This window comes from Psammomys obesus, unplaced genomic scaffold, assembly GCF_907164565.1.
Source record: "Psammomys obesus unplaced genomic scaffold, mPsaObe1.curated_primary_1811, whole genome shotgun sequence".
In the NCBI taxonomy this organism is placed as follows: domain Eukaryota; kingdom Metazoa; phylum Chordata; class Mammalia; order Rodentia; family Muridae; genus Psammomys; species Psammomys obesus.
Genome location: NW_026596463.1, coordinates 5898712 through 5920670, shown reverse-complemented (window position 1 = coordinate 5920670; position 21959 = coordinate 5898712).

Genomic DNA, 21959 nt, shown 5'->3' with positions numbered 1-21959 from the left:
TTTCTTTTTTTCTTTCTTTCTTTCTTTCTTTTTTTTTTTTTTGAGACAAAGTCTTATGTAGTCCAAGCTGCTGTCAAGGATGGCCCCTTCATACTCATGCTTACATCTCCCACAGTGTTGGGACCACAGGAGCGCACTGACAGACTGTGGACCATTAAGCATCTTCTATAGGTCACGTTCCACAGACACATGAGGCTCACTGCAAGTTTGAAGATGACAAAAAAAAAAAAACCCTGCATTTGGTCCCCTGAGGTCTGGCACATGTGGTATCATAGCGCAGGGCTCTGGGTACCAAAAGGATGAATGGTGTGGTAAGGATGGCTGCCCAGGGGACTCTCTGTACCCAGGACTGAGGCAGACGGATGTTCATATAAGCTAATATATAGGAATTGAAGCCTGAAGCATAAAGGCATTAGGGAAGGCTTTCCGACTGGAGGGAACATCGAGTACAAAGCTGTTTTGGGGTAGTGAATTTGGCAGGCTATGGAAACTGCAATCTGTTTTAATAGCTTGAGAGCACAGAACACAGTAGGGGGCAGGGAGTAAAAAGAAATGGGGCCAAAAGGAGGGACTGGGTGTTTGAGAGTCCAGTCAGTCAGGTCCATGAGTTTGGGTTCAGGGAGACCTACCTACTCAGGGAGTTTAAAGCAGAAGACAGGTGATCAGACACGAGGACTTTGAAAGCTTCTTCCAGGCCCAGGGGAGAAGCCAGACTGAGGGAGGCAAGATTCTATGAAGGAAGAGAGCAATTGGAGACAACAATGAAGCCATGAAATTAAGTAGTTATTTTGACTTAGAAGCAGACAAGTAAAAACACTACTGAGGAGTAGATGTGATGGCGGTTTGTGATAGGTCAAATGTGAGGAAGCTGAGGTGAAGGAGGCTTCCATGTCTGGGTGACCTAAGTGCCATTGGTTTTGTTTGTTACCCAGGAATGGTAATAGATTTGTTGGAGGGACCACTGACTTCTCACTAAGTGACAAGTCTAGGCAGAGGTAGGGTTTGGGGAAAATTGAGTGGGTGAGTGAGTTGCTTGGGAGAATGGAAAGAAGGAAATGAGAAGAAAGGCCACACCAGAACCCCGGGGAACCTGAACTCATTGAGGAAGGGCAGAGTGACTAAAAAGGAATCATGTTGTCAGGCATGGTGCCTCATGTTTGTAATCTCAACTCAGGAGGCAGAGTCAGGAAGATAGGGTGTTCAAGGCCAGCCTGGGCTACTGGGGAGAGCCTCTTTCAGAAATAAAAAAACAAATGAAAGCAAAGGAAACATCTGGAGGAAAGCATAACAACATAAAACCAAACCAAACCTGGAGTCTTGGCAGCCACAGGATTTTAAGGAGTTAGATGTTTCTAGAAGGATGTGAGCCCACTGGACTGTAATGGAGAAGCTACTGCTCCTCAGAGGGTATTTCTGGTGGAGTAGGGAGTGTGTCAGGAAGGTGATGGCAGAGACTGTGTAGGTGACAATTTCAAAATCTGGCTCTGACCAAGAGTGACAGCGGTGACTGGAGAGGAAGACGAGCAAGACAGGTGAACTGTCCACAGACACTATTCCAGGCTCTACACATAAAGACATTTAAGACCATTCTTCTGAGGAGGAACACAATTTGGCTAACAAAACTTCAAAAATACATGGTCCGTGTACCCTGTGTTTGCTAAGAAATGATGCATAGAAGACAGGGTACAGATACTGAGGTTAAAATGGCTCTGGGTTCAGATCTTGGCTCTGTTCCTTTCTGGTTGTGTGACTTTGAGTGTGTTATGTCCTTTCCTTAAGCTCCAGCCTCCTTATCAACCACTGATGTTTGTTGAAGTTTTATTAACTCCCCCAGCGTGTGTGTGGGTGTGTCTACACCACTGGTTCTTAGCCTGTGGTCACAGACCACATTATGATTCATAACACCAGCAAAATTACAGTTATGATGTATCAACGAAATAATTTTATGGTTGGGGGGTCACCACAACATGAGGAACTCTATTAAAGAGTCACAGCATGAGGAAGGTCGAGAACCTCCGCTCTATCCTATTAAACACTCCATCCCCAGCATGGCAAACACCTGGCCACAGAGAAAGCCCCTCGGAAAGAACCCATGGTGGAAAAGATATGGAGAGCCTCACATAGAAGGCTTTAGAGGCTAGTAACTCTTTCTCAGTGCTCTGAGACCTGTCACTGAAGAATCATCAATGAATGCCTGTTTATGGGGTAAGAGATTATCAAACAAAATGGCCTTGTTGGCCATAAATTAGTGGGTGGATGTCCTGTCCTGACCGCGGGGCCCTAAAGAGTGAGTGCTGAAGGGCAGCGAGCACCTGGCCAAGGCAAGGCAGTAGATTTTCCTGTGCAGGGTTGGGGAAGGGGAGGAAAGCTTACCGGTGGGATGGATAGGCGTCCCGGGTGAGAGAGGCGGGCCAGTTACTTCTAGCTCTGGCCTGTGAATCCATGGTCTAGGACCACTAAATCTCACCTCTCCTCTGAAGCTGACCTTTCCCTGTCTGCACTTAGATTCCAAGGGCAGGAAAAAAAATCATAAAAAACAGACAAACCAACCAAACAAACAAATGGAGCCATTTCACTTCCTTGATAACTCCTGCCTGGATAAACTTAAAAACGGTTTGTGTTGTTGGGGGTGGGGAGGGCTTCAACACATTTTCTATTTGGAAAAAACAAACAAACAAACAAACAAAAAAAACAGTTAAATTTTATTTTCTCTGCTTTCTGGCCCTGACCTCCATCCTAGAACAGCACAGAAAATAAATAAATAAGCCACCATGCAGAGATAGTTAATTTAAATCTTTTGGAGAGGTGTTGTCATAGGCTCCTCCCTTCCGCAGCCGTTTCCCCGTCTGGTTTTAAAACACACACTGTCTAGTTTCTTTGTGGAGCTGAACTTGGATGACAATCGGGCCTGCCTTTCCTGGAAGAACAGTGCTGCGTAGCCGGCAAGACCCCTGAGAGAGACACTGGAGCATTAGGAGAAGCCAGAGACTCCTGAGCGTGTATTCACCACCTGACAGACCTCTCAGGAGGAAAGGCCGGAGCCTCATCTCCTGGAAGGTGGTCCCCAGGGCTGCCCAGCTCAGGATGTGCGCAATGAGCCCGGCAGCCTGGGAGTCTCTTCCTCACTGGCCTAGGTCCCCTGGGCGGGCTCATCTTTCTCAGCTCCTTGGAGAGTGAGGCATTCTGGGTAGGAAGGGATGATTTATTATCTATCCTCTTTGTGCTCAGCGTGGATCCTCAAGAGAAAGGAGGCCGCAGGGCCAGGGTCACTCTGGCCCGAGCTGGTGAAGACCTGTGCGAGTCCCCTAGCTAACAAAGGGAGACACTGAAGTCTCAGGAGAGGAAGAGGCTCACTGGAGCAAGAGGTTCTGGGAAAGCGTGAACACCGCCTAGCCTCCCCTCCCCCACCCCCGCGTCACAGGGTTCCGCAGTGTAACTTCCCAGAGAAATCGCCTCTCTCACCTGGGAAACACAGATTGCCTGCCTCTTCTTGTTTCAAATAAAGAAAATTTCAACCCGGCGTATGAAAGGATATTGGTGGAGTCAGAAGTACTTGGCATGAATCCAAGTGTCAAGGACCTTGGACAATTTACTTCAGCGATCTGACCCTCAATTTGCCCTTTGTGACATGAGAGTTATAACAAGTATTACAGAAGCCTCACAGTGGGTCAGACAACGTGCTAAACGCTAACGCCGATTCATTAAGAACACTGCAAGGGAAGGCCGTGTTTTCCAGAGGAAAAGCGAACAAACTTGGGCTCAGTCGGTGAAGTGCTTCCACGCATGCGTGAGGTCTTAGTCCGGTTTCTTACTGTGCGCCCTAAAGAAACACAAACAAACAAAACAAACAGAATAAAGACAGCATGTAAAAAGCGGGGTGCTGCGATGCTAGTTTGTAATCCCTGTTCTGGGGAAGCAGAGAGAGATTCCTGGGGCTTGCTGATCCCCGTGGTACCCACGCACACACTCACACACACTCACACTCACACACATACACACACTCACACACACACTCACTAATGTGTTTGAAGTAAGAATTATAGGAACTATTGATGAGCGTGGTTTCCAATTATGAATCACTTGCATAAACATATATACTACTCCTTAACTTTTAATACATAAATAGGGTTGTTCCAAAGTCTGTCATTTCTATTTGGTTTTATTCGCTATACATTATTAAATTACTGCTGAATTACTGCTAGAGAGGAACATGAGACTTGCTTTGGTCAAGGCTGAACCCGGGGTAGAGACAACCTGGCATTTGTTAACAGGCATCAAGGGATGGGAGCCTGTGGGTGGAGAAAAAGCTTAGTCAGTCCTCTGATGACCAACCCCAGAGACTCTGGTTTGTGGAGGGAAGATTAGGGTTCAGGCAGTGCTGTCTTTAACTTAAAGCTCTCTGGTGTCCTTAACGGGCACCGGGGCTGAGGACCGCTGATGTAAACCCGGGAAGGCACCTCCCTGAGGAGCTAACAGGGAAGCTGGGACTGCTGCAGTTTGAAGATGGCACCTTCTAACCACAGCTGACAGCCTTGCCTGGTGGATGCGTCTCTCCTCTGACAGGGAGGGCTGGAGCCCACCCTCCAAGAGAGGCCTCCAGGTGGGCTGCTCCTCTTGAGAGAAACTTGGCCAGGCTGCAAGCCTGCCCGCCCCACATGAGAAAAGGCATATTTCTTAGGGACTTGCCATGGAGCAGCAACCACGTGAGAAGTGGGTTGGGGCTCCTCCAGCGCTGTCCAGCTGTGGTGCGTAGCTGCTAGTCAATGCACAGCCTTCCATACGCACCTGTCCGGCACACGTCCACTCTTCTGTGGCTCCTTGTCCTTTGAGATGGGCACTACTGCGTCTAAACACACAAGCCCTCTACGATCACCTTCCTGTTGGACCCGTGGTCTTCCTACCTTGATTCTATTCCTGCGAGTCAGCTTTGTCTTTAATGGCACCTCTAGGACAATGCCACTCCCCTCGGCTCACATTACAGCAATGCCACAATCTGCTTCTTGCTGCCCATGTTTGAGTCTTTCCGATGGTAAAATGTCAAAACTAGGGGGATGTTAGATTATCTTATTCAGGTGTTTTGTTATTCTTTCCCCCCCCCCCCTCCTGTTCCCCTTGGCCAGAGTTTCTCTGTGTAGTCCTGGCTGTCTGGAACTCACTCTAAAGACCAGGCTGGTCTCAAACACAGAGGCCCACCTGCCTTTTCCTCTGCCTCTGCTGGGATTAAAGGCCTGCACCAACACTGCCCAGCTTAATCTTTGTTTCTAAGACAGGGTCACACTTTATAGCCCTGGCTGGCCTTGAAATAGAAATCTGACTGCCTTTGCCTCCCAAGTACTGGGACTAAAAGAATGTGCTGCCATGACCAGCCTGACTCAGTGCTGTGTTTGTTTGTTTGTTTGGGTGTGTACGTGTGTGTGAAACTATTTATTTGCTTATTCTGTGGGTATATAATGTATGTGTTTGTGTGAGTGTGTGCATGTGTGGTGTGTGTGTGTGCATGTTTGTGTATAGAGGCAAGAGGTCAATGTCAGGTGGTCTTCCTTCATCTCCTTTCACACTAATGTTTGAGACAACTTCAGAGTGAACCTGGAGTTCAGTGACTTGGCTGGCCGGAAAACCCCAGCGACTCCCCTGTCTCTGCCTTCCTCCCCAGGACTGGTGTTACAGAGGCACTTGGCGTTTGTGTGGGCGCTGCTCATGGAGCCTCAGACCTCGTGCTGGAGTGGCAGGTGTTTTACTCAGCGAGCCATCTCCCCAGCCCTGAAACCTTCAAACACAACAGCATCTAATGCAGAAACCCTCTGAGAGGAGGAAGGACTGCAGGCTGGGGTGTGCATGCTGTCCTGTCCTCTTGTCCTGCTTCTTCCTCGTATTCCAGTGCCCTCACAGGGCAGTCTGCTCTCTAGAGGAACAGGTGAGTTCTGAACAGTAAAGTCCCACAAGACAGTGAGTGGACTCAGAGCTCAAGTTCTAGGGTTTGGAAACATGTTGCTCCCCAAAAGTAAGGGATGTGGCTTTGAGCTTCCGCTGGTTAAAACTCTGATACTCTTGGCATTAAGTGAATGAATAAGATGTGCTTCTTCAGTTACTTTTTAATTACTCAAACATTTGCTAAGCACATGATTTTGCCAGTTGCTTTAAAATTTCATGATTTGAATGCATACACCATGGAAATCTGTTACTAATGAGAAGCAGCATGTGCCTATCTAGACCAGAAGCCACACCCGGGGGTACACACCCCAGTGGCTGTGGCTTACAGACAAGCGCATGTCTCTCTCACTTAAGGCCTGGAGGCAGACAGTCCAGGGTTAGCTCCCTAGAGCTCTCTGTCACTCCCTGAGCGTGGTCCTCGACACCCTGCAACAAGAAGATGGCTGGAAGCTTACCCATCCTCTCTACTGGACTGCAGAATGCAACACAGGATGAGAGTAGGGTGGTGCTGAGAGCCAAGGCCACAAACATTTCACGGCTTCCCCCAAACATTACCAAAAGAAACTCCTGCTTTTATTCCAGTGCCTGAACAAGGCTCACGCTACCCCTAGCTGTAACAAAGGCTGGAACATACAGTCTATTCCAGACAGCCGTATGCCTGCCAAATGTCAGGGTTCTGTTGCTATAATATGAAAAGAGGAGAATGAGTTCTAGAGACTTTCACAGAGTATGTCCTTACTTCATTATTTTCTTATTCTTTCATTTTTCTAAGTAGCACTTAAGGAGACCTAAAGTTATTGAGTATGTGGGAGTCACAAAAATGAGGAAAATAAAAGAGGGAAGGGGCTGACAGTGGCAACTGTAGACAGATTTTGGGACAAATGATGTGTTGGTGATTGAAGAAAAGATTAATCTATTTTATGTATTGAAAAAGAATCAACCAATAGCTTGATATATTTTAAGGGTTCACTGAATTTTGTCCACCTAAATGTTCATATATATCATCCCCAGGAAGAGTTGTCTAGGAAAATGGCTTATTAATTGAAAAAGTATAATGATGATGAGTACAACTGAACACTGTCTAACCTTACATCCTGTTGGAGATGTAGAAGGAATTGTGGCAAACATATTAAGAAAACAGAACAGGAGAATTATGGGAATTTCTAGTCCTGAGTAGTCAGGATACATCAAAGACCACGCAGACTTTGCACAAAAGCGTGAAAATGTGGGGGAGAAGAAAGCCAAGGTGAGGCTGGAGTATATAAAACACTCCTACTTTGGTTCTAACATGTGCAGCTTCGGACAGGCCATTTTAAATAATGAATGATGATTATTGAAGTGTATTATCAATAATGAAAGTGGTTCTTTTCAATCATACGAGCAGGTTGCAAAGCATCTTGGTCTTATCTCCATGAGCACTGCAGAGAGCACAGTTTCACAGCTGCTGGACTACGACAGCTCTGTGTCCAGATCTGGATCCTTTTAATGGACAGAATCGGTGCAGCTTACTTGTGGGAAATTTCAATTTCTCCGTAAGCAATTTCCATGGAAGCCCCAGCTTGAGTCCATAGCTCCTATCTCCGTTGCTCTGGAGATGGCTTCTCTGTTGGAAAGGCAATTAGGACCTGCAGGAGAGCCTGTCTTACCATTAGTCTCCAGTTCTGAATGTTGACAGGTGGGGGCAGGGTGATTAAAAAGGCTTTGTCTTCCTCGTCTCTGCAAAGAGAAGGATTTATGTGTTACAATCTCAGGGTCTTCAAAGATCCTTGTGTATTTTTTTTTTTTTTTCTGAACGTTTTAAGTATTTGTTGGAAATTAGAATCTGACTTTTTCGTGCTTAGTGCTTTTGTTTTGTCGTATTTGTAGGGACAATGCAGTGGCCAAAGGGCTGCCACTTGATTTCCTATGCCAGGGATTAGAAGCCTAGGGCGAGAGTCATAATCATTTCAGCCCCTGGATCTGGATGGCATTGACATCTGCTGCACAGCTCTTGCTACACCACGCTCTTAGGGAGAAATAGGCTTGGATCCAACAGCGGTTGATGAACGTTGGTGCCACAGAGAGTACTGGAGGTGATGTCCTTGAGTTGGCATTTTCCTTACCTAACGTGGCACAATTTTGTCTGCAAATGAGATCATTGCTCAGCTAAACAAATGTGAGTTTTTCCGAGTGACTTATTCTCTGTAAAGCCTGCCATAGCCCCGAGGCTTGTGTATTCAAATCAGAGCTTGAAGCTGAAACCTGCCAGTGCTTTCTTCTAATTGACTTGGGCATGGGGACTCTCAATTCCTTCTCCTTTAATCATCACCTTATATTCAAGACTAAAAGGCTATAATTATTTGAAGTAGCTGAAATCTGAGTGACCTAGATAATTATCTCAACAAGATGGGCTTAAAGTTTATTGACACAAATGCCAGTTTCATTAAAGGTTTGGTGCAAAAGGCAAGTCATCCAGACAGCTGGTTGACCGAGGTGAATTGACAATGAACATCACCAAAGACGTAGGAATCACCAGGGACTTTGAACTAATTACCATCATTTCCATAATACAGTTAGCAGAGGATTATGGGAGGCCAGGAAAACATTTAGAGTTACCATACTTCGCCCAAATGGAAGCAGATGAGAGCTCTTCTTCAAAAACCACTTCTCAGTGGGAACCCCACAGCAAGGTGACTCAGACTACAGTCAGGCACATAGTTAGTCAAAGGGGAAAAAAAGTTAAAACAAATCAAAATTATACGAGTCCCTAGGTTGGAGGTAGCCAAAGGGAAACTGGGCACGGTATACACCTGTTTTTCCAGCTACTTAGAGTGGCTGAGGCAGGAGGATCATAAGTTGGAGGCTAGCCCAAGGGACTTAGTGAGACCCTGGCTCAAAAAAAGAAAATAAGATATAATAACGATAATAATAATAATAATAATAACAATAACAATAATGGCAGAGGATGTGGTTTGGTGATAGAGTGATGACAGGGTGAGTTCAGTCTTCAGAATTATTAAAAACAAGCAAGCAAGCAAGCGAATAATAAAAAGGAAATGGCGTAGGCATTCGCTTTTAAATCTTTACGCATCTCTCTTATCTGTGTGGCTGACTCATTAGTGTTGTATGTACAAAGATAAAAGCAAAACCTTAACAAGCATCATTTGAATCCAAATACATGCAGTTGGGAAGCTGTTAGCGTCCATTAAGCTTTATGAAATAGAAGGAATTCCGTGTGTAGAGTGACCGTCGATCCCAGGTCTTGGCACCATTGGCCAGGAGCAGCACCCCACAGCTGATGAACCTCACTTCTCTAGCTCGGGTGTAAGCTGTGACAGGCAGGCACCCGCCGTGACACCGCCCTGTGCTCAGCGGTTTCCACAACGTGCAGCTGGGGCCTCGTGACTTCTCTGCGGTAGGAATTCAGGTATGACTTCCCTGCGGCTGTCTAAAGGTTTCCCACGAGACTGTTCGCCGAGTGGCATCGGCGCTGAAGTCACATCTGAACGTGAGCGTGTGTCTACTCCCCGTCCTCCTTGTTCCCCTACTCTATCTGCCACTACGCTGTGTGCATGTAGCAGGCCCTTGTCAAGAACGAACTGGGGGTGTGGGGGGGCTGACTTCCACACACAGAAGTTCCAGGGTGCGTAGCAGAGAATGAAGGAAGGCAGCTGCTGTCTTGGCTGGAGTGCCCGTCCATGGGAAAGGATGGAGACAGGGAACCCGGCAAACTGGAACCGAATTTATAAAACATGTGGACTGATCACGCCTTTGGATGAAATGGTATGAATGACAACACATTGGCACCTATTTATTGAGCATGTAATTAATTTATGCAGAGAATTAAAGAGGTTAAGCACCTTGTGTGAGAGTCATAAAGCTAGAAGCAGGCAAGCTGGGAAACCTTCCGCTGTTAGTGCCAACTTTCCTGTTCCCAGCCACCAGGTTTGAGTTTGGGGGACTGAGGAGGTAGTTTAATTGGTTAAATGCTCGCCTCATAACCGTGAAGATCCCAGTCTGATTCTCAGCACTTGGGTGAGAACGACCATGCATGGGGGCGCACATTTGTAACCCCAGTGCTGACGAGGCAGGGGCAGGTGGATCCCGGCATTTGTCTGGCCAGCCAGCCTTACCTGCTTGTCAAGATCCAGGCTGGGGAGAGAGCATTTCAAAACATAAAAAATAAAAAAGAATACAAATAAAATGAATGGATGTGGCTGATATCTGAGGAGTAACACAGGAGGATGTCGTCTGGCCTCTCATGAAAACACACACACACACCCTCATACATGCATCCACATGTGCACACACAGATGCATACACAGCAAATAGCATTTTGGATAGGTTCCAAGCCAATTTGGTTCTGCTAGCTGCAAGGCTTACAACCTGAATATCAAGGTCTGTTGCAGAAAAGAAAGGTTGCCAAAAACTAAAAACCCGCACAGCGAGACACTATTGAAACTGTTTCCCAGTTCAGTTCATACAGGACAATTTTACTGTTGTGATAAAAAATGAACAACAACAACAACAAATCCCAAATCATTCGATTTTACCATGAAGACTTAGGAGTCAGATGCTGAGGTGAAAACCTACCAGCTCAGAGAGGCAGAGAAAGCACCCAGCTGACCTTCCTACTCAGTATGTCCCAGAAGGAAAAAGCCAAAAGACCAAAAGCCAAAAACCCCAAGACCAAAAGCTTGCTAGCTAAGCTAACAGCCCCGGAAGAAAAGGCCTGCTAGCTCACCCAACTGCCCAGAAAGAAACAGCCAAAAAAACTCTTTCTTCTTCATGCTGTTTTAAATACCCTTCAACTCAAAGTCCCTCCTTTCTGCTTAATCCCCATGAGCTGGTGACTTGCTCCACCTCTTGACCTAGGGTTAACTTTATTAAACCCTGTGTACAGAAAGCTCTTGGATTAAAAGTGTGTGCTAGGCCTGAACCACACCATAATCACCTGTTTACAAAAAACAGAACAATCTTGGATTAAAGGTGTATGTTAGGGCTGAACCACACCAAACAAGAAACAGGTTTCTACAGTCCCAATCTCAGGGTTCACATTGGGATAATATATATATATATCCTGCAACATTTTACCAGTAAAACAATCAGTGAATCAGTGCCTGGCCCTAGGGGAAGCTATGGAGGAAGTGGGGCAGGGGCCATTTCCAGTCTTTGGCAGTGTCTGTGAAGCCTAGTGAGGTCTTCTGGGGCAAGAGGGCAGAAGGCAGGGTGCCAGTGAGCAGAGCAGGATGGGTTTCATACATATGCAAGAGCTGCTTCTTTGTCAGCTGTCTTTGGAGTCCACCTGAGGAAGATTTTCTACCTCAAGTCAGATCGTTATGCTCCTGTGGCCTCAGGGCTTTAAAGTCCCATACCGCTAACAGACCTGGGCATATTTTTGTCCAGCATTTTCTCTGACTTATTACAAGGACAAATCAGAAGTGCTTTTATCAGCCAGTTCAAGCCAGCTTTAAATTAAATTTTAATTTTTTATATTAATTACAGGTTATGTACTTTGTCTCCCAGATGTAGCCCCCTCTCTCATTCTCTCCTAATTCCACTGTCACCCCCTTATCTTCTCCCATGCCCCTCTCCAAGTCCACTGATAGGGGAGGTCCTCCTCCCCTTCCATCTGACCCTAGCTTATCAGGACTGGCTGCAATGTCCTCCTCTGTGGCCTGGCAAGGCTGCTTCCCCCTCGGGGGAAGGATGACCAAAGAGCCAGCCACTGAGTTCATGTCAGAGACAGCCCCTGTTCCCCTTACTAGGGAACCAACTTGGATACTGAGCTGCCATGGGCTACATCTGAGCAGGGGTTCTAGGTTATATCCATGAATCCTTCGTTTGAGCATCAGTCTCAGAAAAGACCCCTGGGCCCAGATTTTTTGGTTCTGTTGCTCTCCTTGTGGAGCTCCTGTCCTTTCCAGGTCTTATTCTTTCCCCCAGCTTTCATAAGATTGCCTGCACAGAGACGAATTCTTACGTCCTAACATATATCCTTTAGTACAGTCACCCAAAACATAATAATCATTACACAGTGATTTATCCAGGGAAGGAGGAAGCCACAGCTTCCTCCAAACATTCTCAGATGCAGCTTTTACTGGCTGTGGTGACTCAGCATTTGTGATATATCCTCTGATGGTGGCACTTACCCTTGCATTTTGTACTGATGGTCTCGGTGCCTCATAGTCTCTTTTAACACCTCACAAAATGAGAAGATGCATCACTCAAGGGGCAAAAATACTATCTCCCATCCCAGATTTTTGGCGCCTGCACCCCGCCTCAGTGACACTGCTGTGTATGACCCTGGGGGCAGGAGTCATAGATGCCTACTCACCCTTTTGTGAGGGTCATTATCTATGACATTTACGGATGCCTGGGTCATCTGTGCTATCAATCTGGGTCAGAGCTATAACAAGGAGCATACATGAGAAAGGAGAAATTGTCACCTATCCAGTCAGGCCAAATTGCCAGGTGAAAACAAAGCGGTCTGTAGGAGAAGCCTGGAATAACCCAGATCTGATGGTTGAAACATGATAGAAAAGATTTTGCATTGACTCTAAGGATGCTCTATCTTAGAAGCATCCAAGACATTAAAAAAAAAAAAAATCTAATACCAGGTCCCAACCCAGAGCACTTTAGTCAGAGTCTTTCAGGGTAAAATAGAGGCAAGATTATTCTTTCTTGAACAATTGTTTCTTGAACAATTGGGTCTGGAGAGGTGGGTCAGTGGTTAGCGACACTTGCTACTCTTCCAGAAGCCAGGAGTTTGGTCCTCAGCACCCGTCCCAAGTGGCTCATAACTTCCTGTAACTACAGCTTCAGGGAAATGGTTTCCCTCTACTGGTAGATGTGGGTTCCTTTAGTCAAAGTTTGCTGTCTTTAAAAATTCAGTTATGTCATGTAAACATGTTTTTGTTTTAATCCAAGGGTGGGGTATGGTGTTGCTTAAGATTGTCCACAGCAGCAAACTATTTGCCCCATGCAGGCTCTAAGAAGTATGATCTTTGCCAGCTGCAGACAGTTTAAGTCTGAGGACTCTGGAGAGGGAATAAATGCCAGATCCAGGAAGGGGTGAGGGGAGGTTCTGAGAAAGAAAGCTGGTGCTCCTCTCAGCTGTTCCTGGTTGCTATAGATGCGGTTTGAGGAGAATTTGGAGATATCCTGACACGAAGATTGGGCTTGCCCCAAGGAACTCGATGACCCTAACAAGCAGGAAGTAGCTAAAGAGGACTATGTCACCTCTCCCCACTAATCTTCTTTCTCTCCTACCTGATTTGATGTTGGAAGGTATTAGGGTAGAGAAGGATTGGGAGGGAGGTAGAGACATAAGAAATATAAAAATCCCAATAAAATAAATTAGATTAAAGGGCACCTACAAGTAACACCAGACACAGGGCTTGAAATAATGGAAAATCTGGGTACTAATGCAGTAGAGGAGACAGCAGGACACAAAGGACTTAATGTACTATTGCAGGATAAGAACAAAGGGTTTAGTATAGCTGCTGCTGCTGGGCTTTCTCCCACTTTGCCACCAGAGGGGATTTTCTGGTGGTGTTTAGTCTTTTTCCTGTATTCCATTTCAAAAAAGTTTGGGAGAATGGCTGAACAATTGGGACAGTTGTAAGTAGACATGGAGGAATCTGAGAAACAGAAAAATGGATGAATTAAAAAAAAAAAAAACAACAGATGAATCATTCAATTCTCTCACTTCTAAAAGGATTGCAGAGTTGGCTGTGCAACTAGAGAGTTTGGGGGTAGAGGTAGAAGTGCTCGTGAGACTAATAGCACTGCTGGAAAAGGGAGAAAAAGGGGGTTCAGACCTCGTAACTTAGAACCGGTGTTCCCTGAAATCCTCCTCTGCAAACTTTTGGTGTCAAATCCTCACAGCTCCTGCATAGGCTGGGGGAGCCAGAAGGAGCAGAAAACCATACCATACCAGTGAAAAGGTTAAAGAGAAATGGCCCATTTCAAGAGAAAGGGTTAATATTGAGCAAACTAAACTGCCAGAGGAGCAGCCTCTAGTTAAGAGATTACCACCATTATCTTCCCCAATAGCCACCAAAAAGCTTAGATATAAAAATGATCTGTGTTTTAATTGCAGTAAATTTGGTCATTTGGAAAGAAATTGTGATCAAGCCGCTAAAAGCCTCTGAGCTTCAAGTGGCTGGTGTGTTAACTCTGAGAAATACAGAACTTTTGCCAGAGAAGTGAATGAGCCCTTTCTGGCAGCCCTGGGTTCTTAGCAAGAATGCATAAGGTTCCTGGGGTTCGAAGGCACTGTGGTTGAAGGCTTCATTGGACTAGATGCAGGTCTAGAGGCATGTAGGAGGTAACCTCTTGCTGTTCGGAAACAGCTTGGGAGTCCTAGCTTGAAGCTCAGCACCAAAAAGTACGAGCCATTCCAGGCAAGAGCAGTGGAGAATTAACAAGTTATAAAAGAAACTATTGATCCAAAAAAGTGTTTAGTTCATTGATAACCTCCTTTTAAGAAATCATCAACAAGTCTCTTTACTATTAGAGAAAAGGCCTTTTTTATTTTTTTAAGAATAAAAGAGTGATATGTGGTGAAAGTTTGGCATCTTTAAAAACTCAGTTATGTAATGTAAACATGTTTGTTTTAACCTGAGGTGTAGGATAAGTGGCTGCTTTAGATCATCCACAGCCGCAGACTATTTGCCCCTGAGAAGGGTGTGACCTTTGCCAGCTGCAGATAGTTTAATCCTGGGGACTATGGAGAAGGAATAAATGACAGAGCCAGGAGAGAGATGGGGCCTCTGAGAAAAAAGAAGACTGTGGTGCTCCTCCTGCTGTTCCTGGTTGCTGTTGGCGTAGTGTGACATGAAGTTGGAGATATCCTGAAATGAAGATTAGACTTGCCCCAAAGAACCCGATGACTCTAACCTGCAGGAAGTAGCTAAAGAGAACTATGCCCCTTCTCTCCACTAACTTTTCTCTCTACCTGGTGTTGGTGTGTTGGAAAGGATTGGGGTGGAGTATGGAGAAGGAGAAAGAACTCCCCCCCCAAATAAAAATAAAATTGAGTAAATAAAAAAGATGCCTACAGATACCTACAGTCATGCATACACTGCCCCCTGCTGTGTACACATAATTAAAAATAAAACAAATATGTGTTTAAAAGAGTATTCCTTAAAGTGCCTCATAGTTGATGACTTAACAGAAGTTTCACCCAAATGTACATAAAAACACTGTATCAATTATCTGTCACTGTAGAAAGTCTATGAGTCTACAAAGCTAACAGTTTAAAGAATGCAATCAATTGCCTCACAGCTTCTGAGGGTCAGGCACTGTATGTCCATATGTCAGCCAGAAAGTTTGACTGGAGAAAGAGCCAGCACTTGAGCTCACTTCATTGTTGGCAGGATTCAGTATTTTGTGGCCCGTTGGACCAAGAGTCTTGCTTTCTCACTGACTATTGGCTGGAGGCTGCCTTATGTTTCTTACCATGTGGGCCTCCCAGGATAGCCACTTGTTCATCAAAAATATGTAGGCAAAAAGAAGGCAGAAAAGCAGTTCAGTCACAAGATAAAAGCTACTAGAGAACGGAACTGCAAAATCGGCTCCCCATGTCCTACCAGAAGCAAGTTATAATGCCTGCCCGTCCACAGTGGAAGGGGTAACATGGAATTATGATACTGTACATGGATACTGTAGAATCTGCCCATCACAATATATCATGTACTCTCTACCATTCTGTAAAGAATGTAAAATGTCTGGTGGTTAACGTATCTATAGCATACACAAAAAAGAAAATACACACACACACACACACACACACACACACACACACATAAGCACAAAAAAAAAACACCCCACAATCCCCCCCCCCACAGTACATTGTCAGTAGATTAAGCAATTAAAGATGTCCAGAGATGATGCAGATGTTGGAAAAATACTCAGGAACTTTAAAACAACCAATATTAATATGTCAAAGGATTGAAAAGGGAAACAAGAAAAATACACAAGAAAAGGAAACTGTATTAGAGAATCAAGTTGAAAATGCCATAGATAAGTCAAAGCAAGATCTGAAATGAAAATTTCTTTCACAGGCTCAATAAGAGAATCGACAAGCTTGAAGACAGGACAATAGGAGCTGTCCACACTGAAACACAAGGAAAAACAGCCAACCGGCCCGATCAGGGAGCAACACCAAATACAGCAAACATCAGGGAGCAACATCCAAGAAAGATAAACAACACAAGTGTGAAGCACATGGACACTGAACTGCCATACAACAGAGCTAAAGAGAAAAAGCTGTCATCACGGGCTATGTGACCTGGGAGACAGAGGGTGACTCCTTAGATGATTGGGAAGTAGTTATCCTCCAGGGCTATCCTCAGATGAGATGCTTTCCATAAGTGAGCATAAAGTGAAACCTTTTCCAGAACAGCTAGAGTAATTTATCAGCAGTGGCCTTGTGTTACAAAGAAATTCTGCAAGCACTTGGAACATGACATCACAGAAACTTTGAGTCACCAGACGCGAAGATCTTCAAAGTGATAAAATGAAGACATGTCTAAAATACATCTGTCTTATTTTCATTGTTATGAAAGATTATTACCTAGACCATGAGTTAAAACATTAGATGATGCAGCTCAGAACACAAGTACAAGTAAACTCATAGCCTGAGCTATGAGAGGGGTGAGTGGTAAGAACACGTTTTATAGTACTGTAAAGAGGTGTAAATCCTAGAGAAAACGTGCAATATTTTAAAAATAAGAGCAAGATGTTAAGTGTTGGCATAAACAGAATTATACGAAGGAATAAATAGGGAAAGATATAAGCAAAGATTAGGTAGAGTTAATGGGAAAGATCTAGAAGAACAAATGATATAATGATGCAAACACAGTTCAAGGGCTGGGCATGTCGGCACACGCCTTTAATCCCAGCACTCAGGAGGCAGAGGCAGGTGGATCTATGTGAGACCAAGGCCAGCTTGATCTACAGATTGAGATCCTGGACAGCCAGGGGCACATAGAGAAACCCTGTTTCAAAACAAAACAAACAAAACACAAAAAGAAAAAGAAACAAGAAAGAAAGAAAACACACTTCATCAGTGCTGTCCAACTGCAGCTGAAGAATCAATTTCTAGCTCTAAGTGCTCACTAGAGAGGAAAAGATAAGACCCCACCTTCAGGAACCGGAAAAAGCAAAATGAACCCAACTCAAGACGGGAGTAAATAATACAGATAACAGAAAGCAGGCAAAGAAGAAAAAACCAACAAAATATAAAACTGGCTCTCTGGAAAGGCCTAGCTTCCACGGTGCTGGAACAATCCTCTGCAAGCTGCCGAGGGAGGGAAGCAACCGATAGTCCCACCCAGCGGGGACGCCTGTGAACAATAATGACCAGGTCAAGAGACCCATAAAGGTGCAGTAGGTGGCACTCACAGAGCAGGTAGCTGTGGTAGCCAACAGCTCTCTACTGGTAGTAACCTCTGGTTAGAAGTACAGTTCGTTACTATTTTCTCTCATTCCACATGAGCAGGGCTCTAACCCTCGAGCTATAGGACCTCTCCCATTCCATAGGTCATGGCTTTACTCTATTGTATACCTCTTCCACTCTGGGCAGAAGCCTTTTGGGTTGATATACTCTTGTCAATTTTTGTCTTTGTTGCCCGTGTTTTTACAGTTATTGTTATTGTTTGTTTTTTTTAACCTAGATCAATGTCTTAAAGCATTTTACCTGTATTTTCTAGCAGTTTCATAGTTTGAGGTAGTGCATTTAAAGCTTTCATTCATTTTGAATTATTTTTATGAGTTATCTAATTTCATCTTTTGCCTATGTGTACCTAGTTTTTCTGATAGCATTTGTTGAAAAGACAGCTTTTTCCCAAAGTAGTTCTTAATGATTTGCCTAAAGCCAGTGCTCAGCAAATATGTTTGTGTTTATTTAGTTTCACTAGACTATATGTTTCTTGGTAACAGTACCATGCTGTTTTAGCTACAACAGCTTTTGGAGTTAGATATGCTGCCTCCGGCTTTGTTGACTTTACTCGGCATTGCTCTATTTGCAGTCACTTATCATTCTATATAAATTTCAGAATTGCCTTGTGGTGCCTATGAAGAGTGTCATGAACATTTCAACAGGGATTTCTTTAGGTAGTATAGACATTTTGACAATGGTAATTATTCTAATTCGTAATCTGTAAGCAAAGTATCGAGAGGTGGGTCCCCTGGAGGCTGTGTGGAACCTCTACCCGACCTCCTTCTTTATCCTGGGCATCTTGTGTTCTTGGGGTATATTCTTTGTAAGACGCAAAGTATTTCCCTGAGTTTTGAGGGTTGTTCTAACAAGCTTCTACTCAGATGCCCTGGAAGCCTGGGCTTGTGATTGGCATGTGTACTGAGGCGTGGTATTGTGTGAGCTCTGACGCTAACTCTGAGAGGTTAGCTTAAGAATTTCTCTGAATTGCTTGACACCGATTGGCATCTGGAGAGTTGAAGAATTGAGTGTTGGTGTGGAAAAAGCCCTCACATTTGATATCAGAAATGGTCTGTGGTCAGAAGTAGATCATAGAAACTATAAAAGCAATGAGGCAAAAAGAATCACCATCCATTCTTTGTCCCATTTTTTAAAAAAGCACCAGGAAGAGCAACCAGTGAAATATGTGGGCCAGGGAGACAGCTTGCTGGCGAAGTATTTACCAGGCATGAGATCTGAGCTCCTCCAGCACAAAAACGGAACCTCCAAGAGAGCTGGTGTGCTTCTGCTGTTCGCGAGCTGGTGTGAATTTGCAATCTCACCACAAGGAGGGGGAAGATAGGCAGATTCCAGGTGCTTATTATTATCAGCCAGCCTGGTCCTGCATCCCGGTGAGAAACCTATCTCAGAAAACACCATGACCGGTAGATACCTCAGGACCTGAGGAACAGCACTCAACATTGACCATTAGTCTCCGCACACATGTATAACCCTGACACATGGGCGCACCTGTATACCCAGGAACAAACTCTCTCTCTCTCCCTTTCACACACACACACACACACACACACACACACACACACACACACACACAAAACAAACAAGCAAACAAAAAAACCTAAACATATAAAAACATAATACTATTTTGGGCGTGGTGGCACACACCTTTAATCCCAGCACTTGGGAGGCAGAGACAGAGGCAGAGGCAGGTGGATTTCTTTGAGTTTGATGCCAGCCTGGTTTCAGAATAAATTCCAGGCAGCCCCTGTCTTAGACAAACAAACAAACAAATAAAAACAACAACAAAACCAAATACTTTTAAAATCCTAGACTGAAGCATAGATTCTATTCTTTGGAACTTAGGTCAGGGAAAGGTTACTTGACAGAGACAAAACGCACAAATCATAAAAGGCAAAGCTGAGCAAATAAACTTCACCACAGGGTGAAGACATTCTTTGAGAAACATTGCAGCGATGGAGGCTGGAAAACACACCATTCAAGGAGCTCCCACAACCCACCACTCAGAGAACAATGAATCCTGTTGTTAAAACATCAAGTGGTGTTAACACACTTTAATGATGGAGAGATGAGGACGGCAACCAACCTTATCGGCAGTCACTAGAAAAGTGAAAGTGAAAGTCACAAGGAAATGCCAGTATTTACCTACAAGAATGGATGGCATTTTTTAAAAATCTGGAAATAAAAAGCAAGTATTGGCAAGGATACATAAAAACTGAAACTCTCATCCATTGCCATTTTGCTGGTACGACAACTTTGGAAAACGTTTTGGCAACTTCTTACAAAGTTAAATATACATGTATGGTGTAGCTCAGCAGCTCTACTGCTAGGTATTTACTCAAAATAAATCCTGACATATGTCCACAAAAATCTTCTACATGAATATTTGCAGCAGGTTTGTTCATAGCTGGCCCAAACAGGAGACAACCCAAATGTCTGTAAACCAATAGATAAAACTGAATTACGTGACAGCCTTAAAATGAAATTCCCTTCAGTAAACAAACAAAAAAACAAACAATGGAGGCTGGTATGTTGGTGTATGAGTGTAATCCCAGACTGGGGAGGGGTCACCTTTGGCTACATAGTAAGTTTGGTGCCAATCTGGGGTTTGTGAGACCTTACCCCAAAATAAAATCAAAACAAAAAGCAATAAAGCAGAGTTTGGTGCACACTTGTAATACCAGCATTTGAGATGCTGAGACAGGAGGATTGAGAGTTCTAGACTAGTCTGGGCTACATAGAAAGATCCTGTCTCAAAACAACCAAACCAAAAAAATCAACAAACTATAACTTTCATAAAACTTCAAAAGCCAGGTCAGTGATTGCCAGGATAGTGAGTAGAGAGAGAAATGTTTTTTGTTTGTTTGTTTTTGTTTTTGTTTTTGTTTTTACTTCAGAGGGACCTGATGGGACTTTCAGGCCCACAGAACTATCCTACAGCTGGGCTATGGTTGTAGCTGGACAAAGATCTGTATGTACAGATACATACTGGGCAGCGGTGGCACACACCTTTAATCCCAGCAGAGGAGGCAGAGGCAGGCTCATCTCTAAGTTTGAGATTAGCCTGGTCTATAGAGTGAGTTCCAGGACAGCCTGGGCTACTTAGAGAAACCCTGTCTGGGTAAAAAGAATCTGTATGTACATCTATGAAAGACAAATCTTGCTGTGTATAAATTAGTAAATTAGACCTCAACTGACAGGGTTTTCAAAGAGTCATGATGATGACGTGGTGGCTTGGCTGTAGTTTCATTGCTTTCGGTCAGCTTCGTTCTAGAGCTCTGGGTGGGAACAACAAGAGAAAGAGGAAATAAACTTCAAGATGCCATTATTGGCATAAAGTATAATTTTCCAAGAAAGTAAGCCAAATATGGTCAAAACATTATTATGGTTAATAAGAGGGTTTGACAAGATCAGAGTTGTAAAAATCTGAACATAAAAGTCAAGGCTAGGGTCTGGCGAGATGGCTCAGTGGATAAAAGCACTTGGCCTGAAAACACAATGGCTCCAAGGCCTAAGGACCTGAATCGCAGACACCCACATCCAAAGATGGATGTGGCAACATGTACCTGTAACCCCAGCACTGGGCGCCAGAGACGAGCAGAGCCCAAGTGCCCACTGTCCACCTTGCCTAGCTTCCACATCATGCAGAGATCCTGTTTGAAGACAATGTGAAGAAGATAGAGGAAGACAGATGATGTCTAGGTCCACATATGTGTCAATGGACACACATTCACCATACATGCACATCACACACACACACACACACACACACACACACACACACACACACCCTAGGGCAGTATAAGGAAGGTAGAAACAAAGGAAAATAACTCTGGGCAGGAGTCCAGTAGCTGGAGGTTGTTAGGTCATTGTCTCCATCAAGAAAATGCCATTCTTGCTTTCCCTCTGGGTAGCCGCATAGCCCAGGACCCACTGAGTAGTAAAAGCTGATTATGGAGGTCATTCTTGCAATCCCACCCAGCTTTCTTAGCAGCTTGCCACATGCCAGTCAAGGTTTTGCTCTCTTCTCTTTGTCTTTAGGAAGAAACAGCACTGTGTTGTCCCAGTAGGCGACAGGTAAGTTTGTTATCACCTCTTTCCTTTCCATGTTTATAACAGGAGGTGAAGATTCCCCTTATGGCTCCAGACCTACAGTGATGCATGTTAGCATATGTTGTCTGAGAGGCCAGGCGCAGAGGATTGAGAGGCGGGGTGGGGGTGGGGGGTTCTTCCTCAACCATGGGTGAACAAAGCACTCCAGTAGGAAGAGAAATGACCTTAGAGTTGGACCATTAAACCACAACAAATGTGAACCTAAGAGCAGACTTGGCCCTATCCTCACAGGCGAGCAGAATGCAGGAGCTCAGTTCACTTGGGATATCAGGTGTGTATCTCTACTCCCTGATATTAGCCTCAGTGACAAACGAGGCTTTGGAAGTCTGCATGACTGCTGAACCCTGGATCAACACACAAAGATTATACAAGTGTTTACAGTTTGTCTCCCATGTCTGTTGGAGTTTCAGATACCACTTAGAAGGGATGCTAGGGAACTCACAGGGACTTCAGGTCCCAGACTCACACAGGT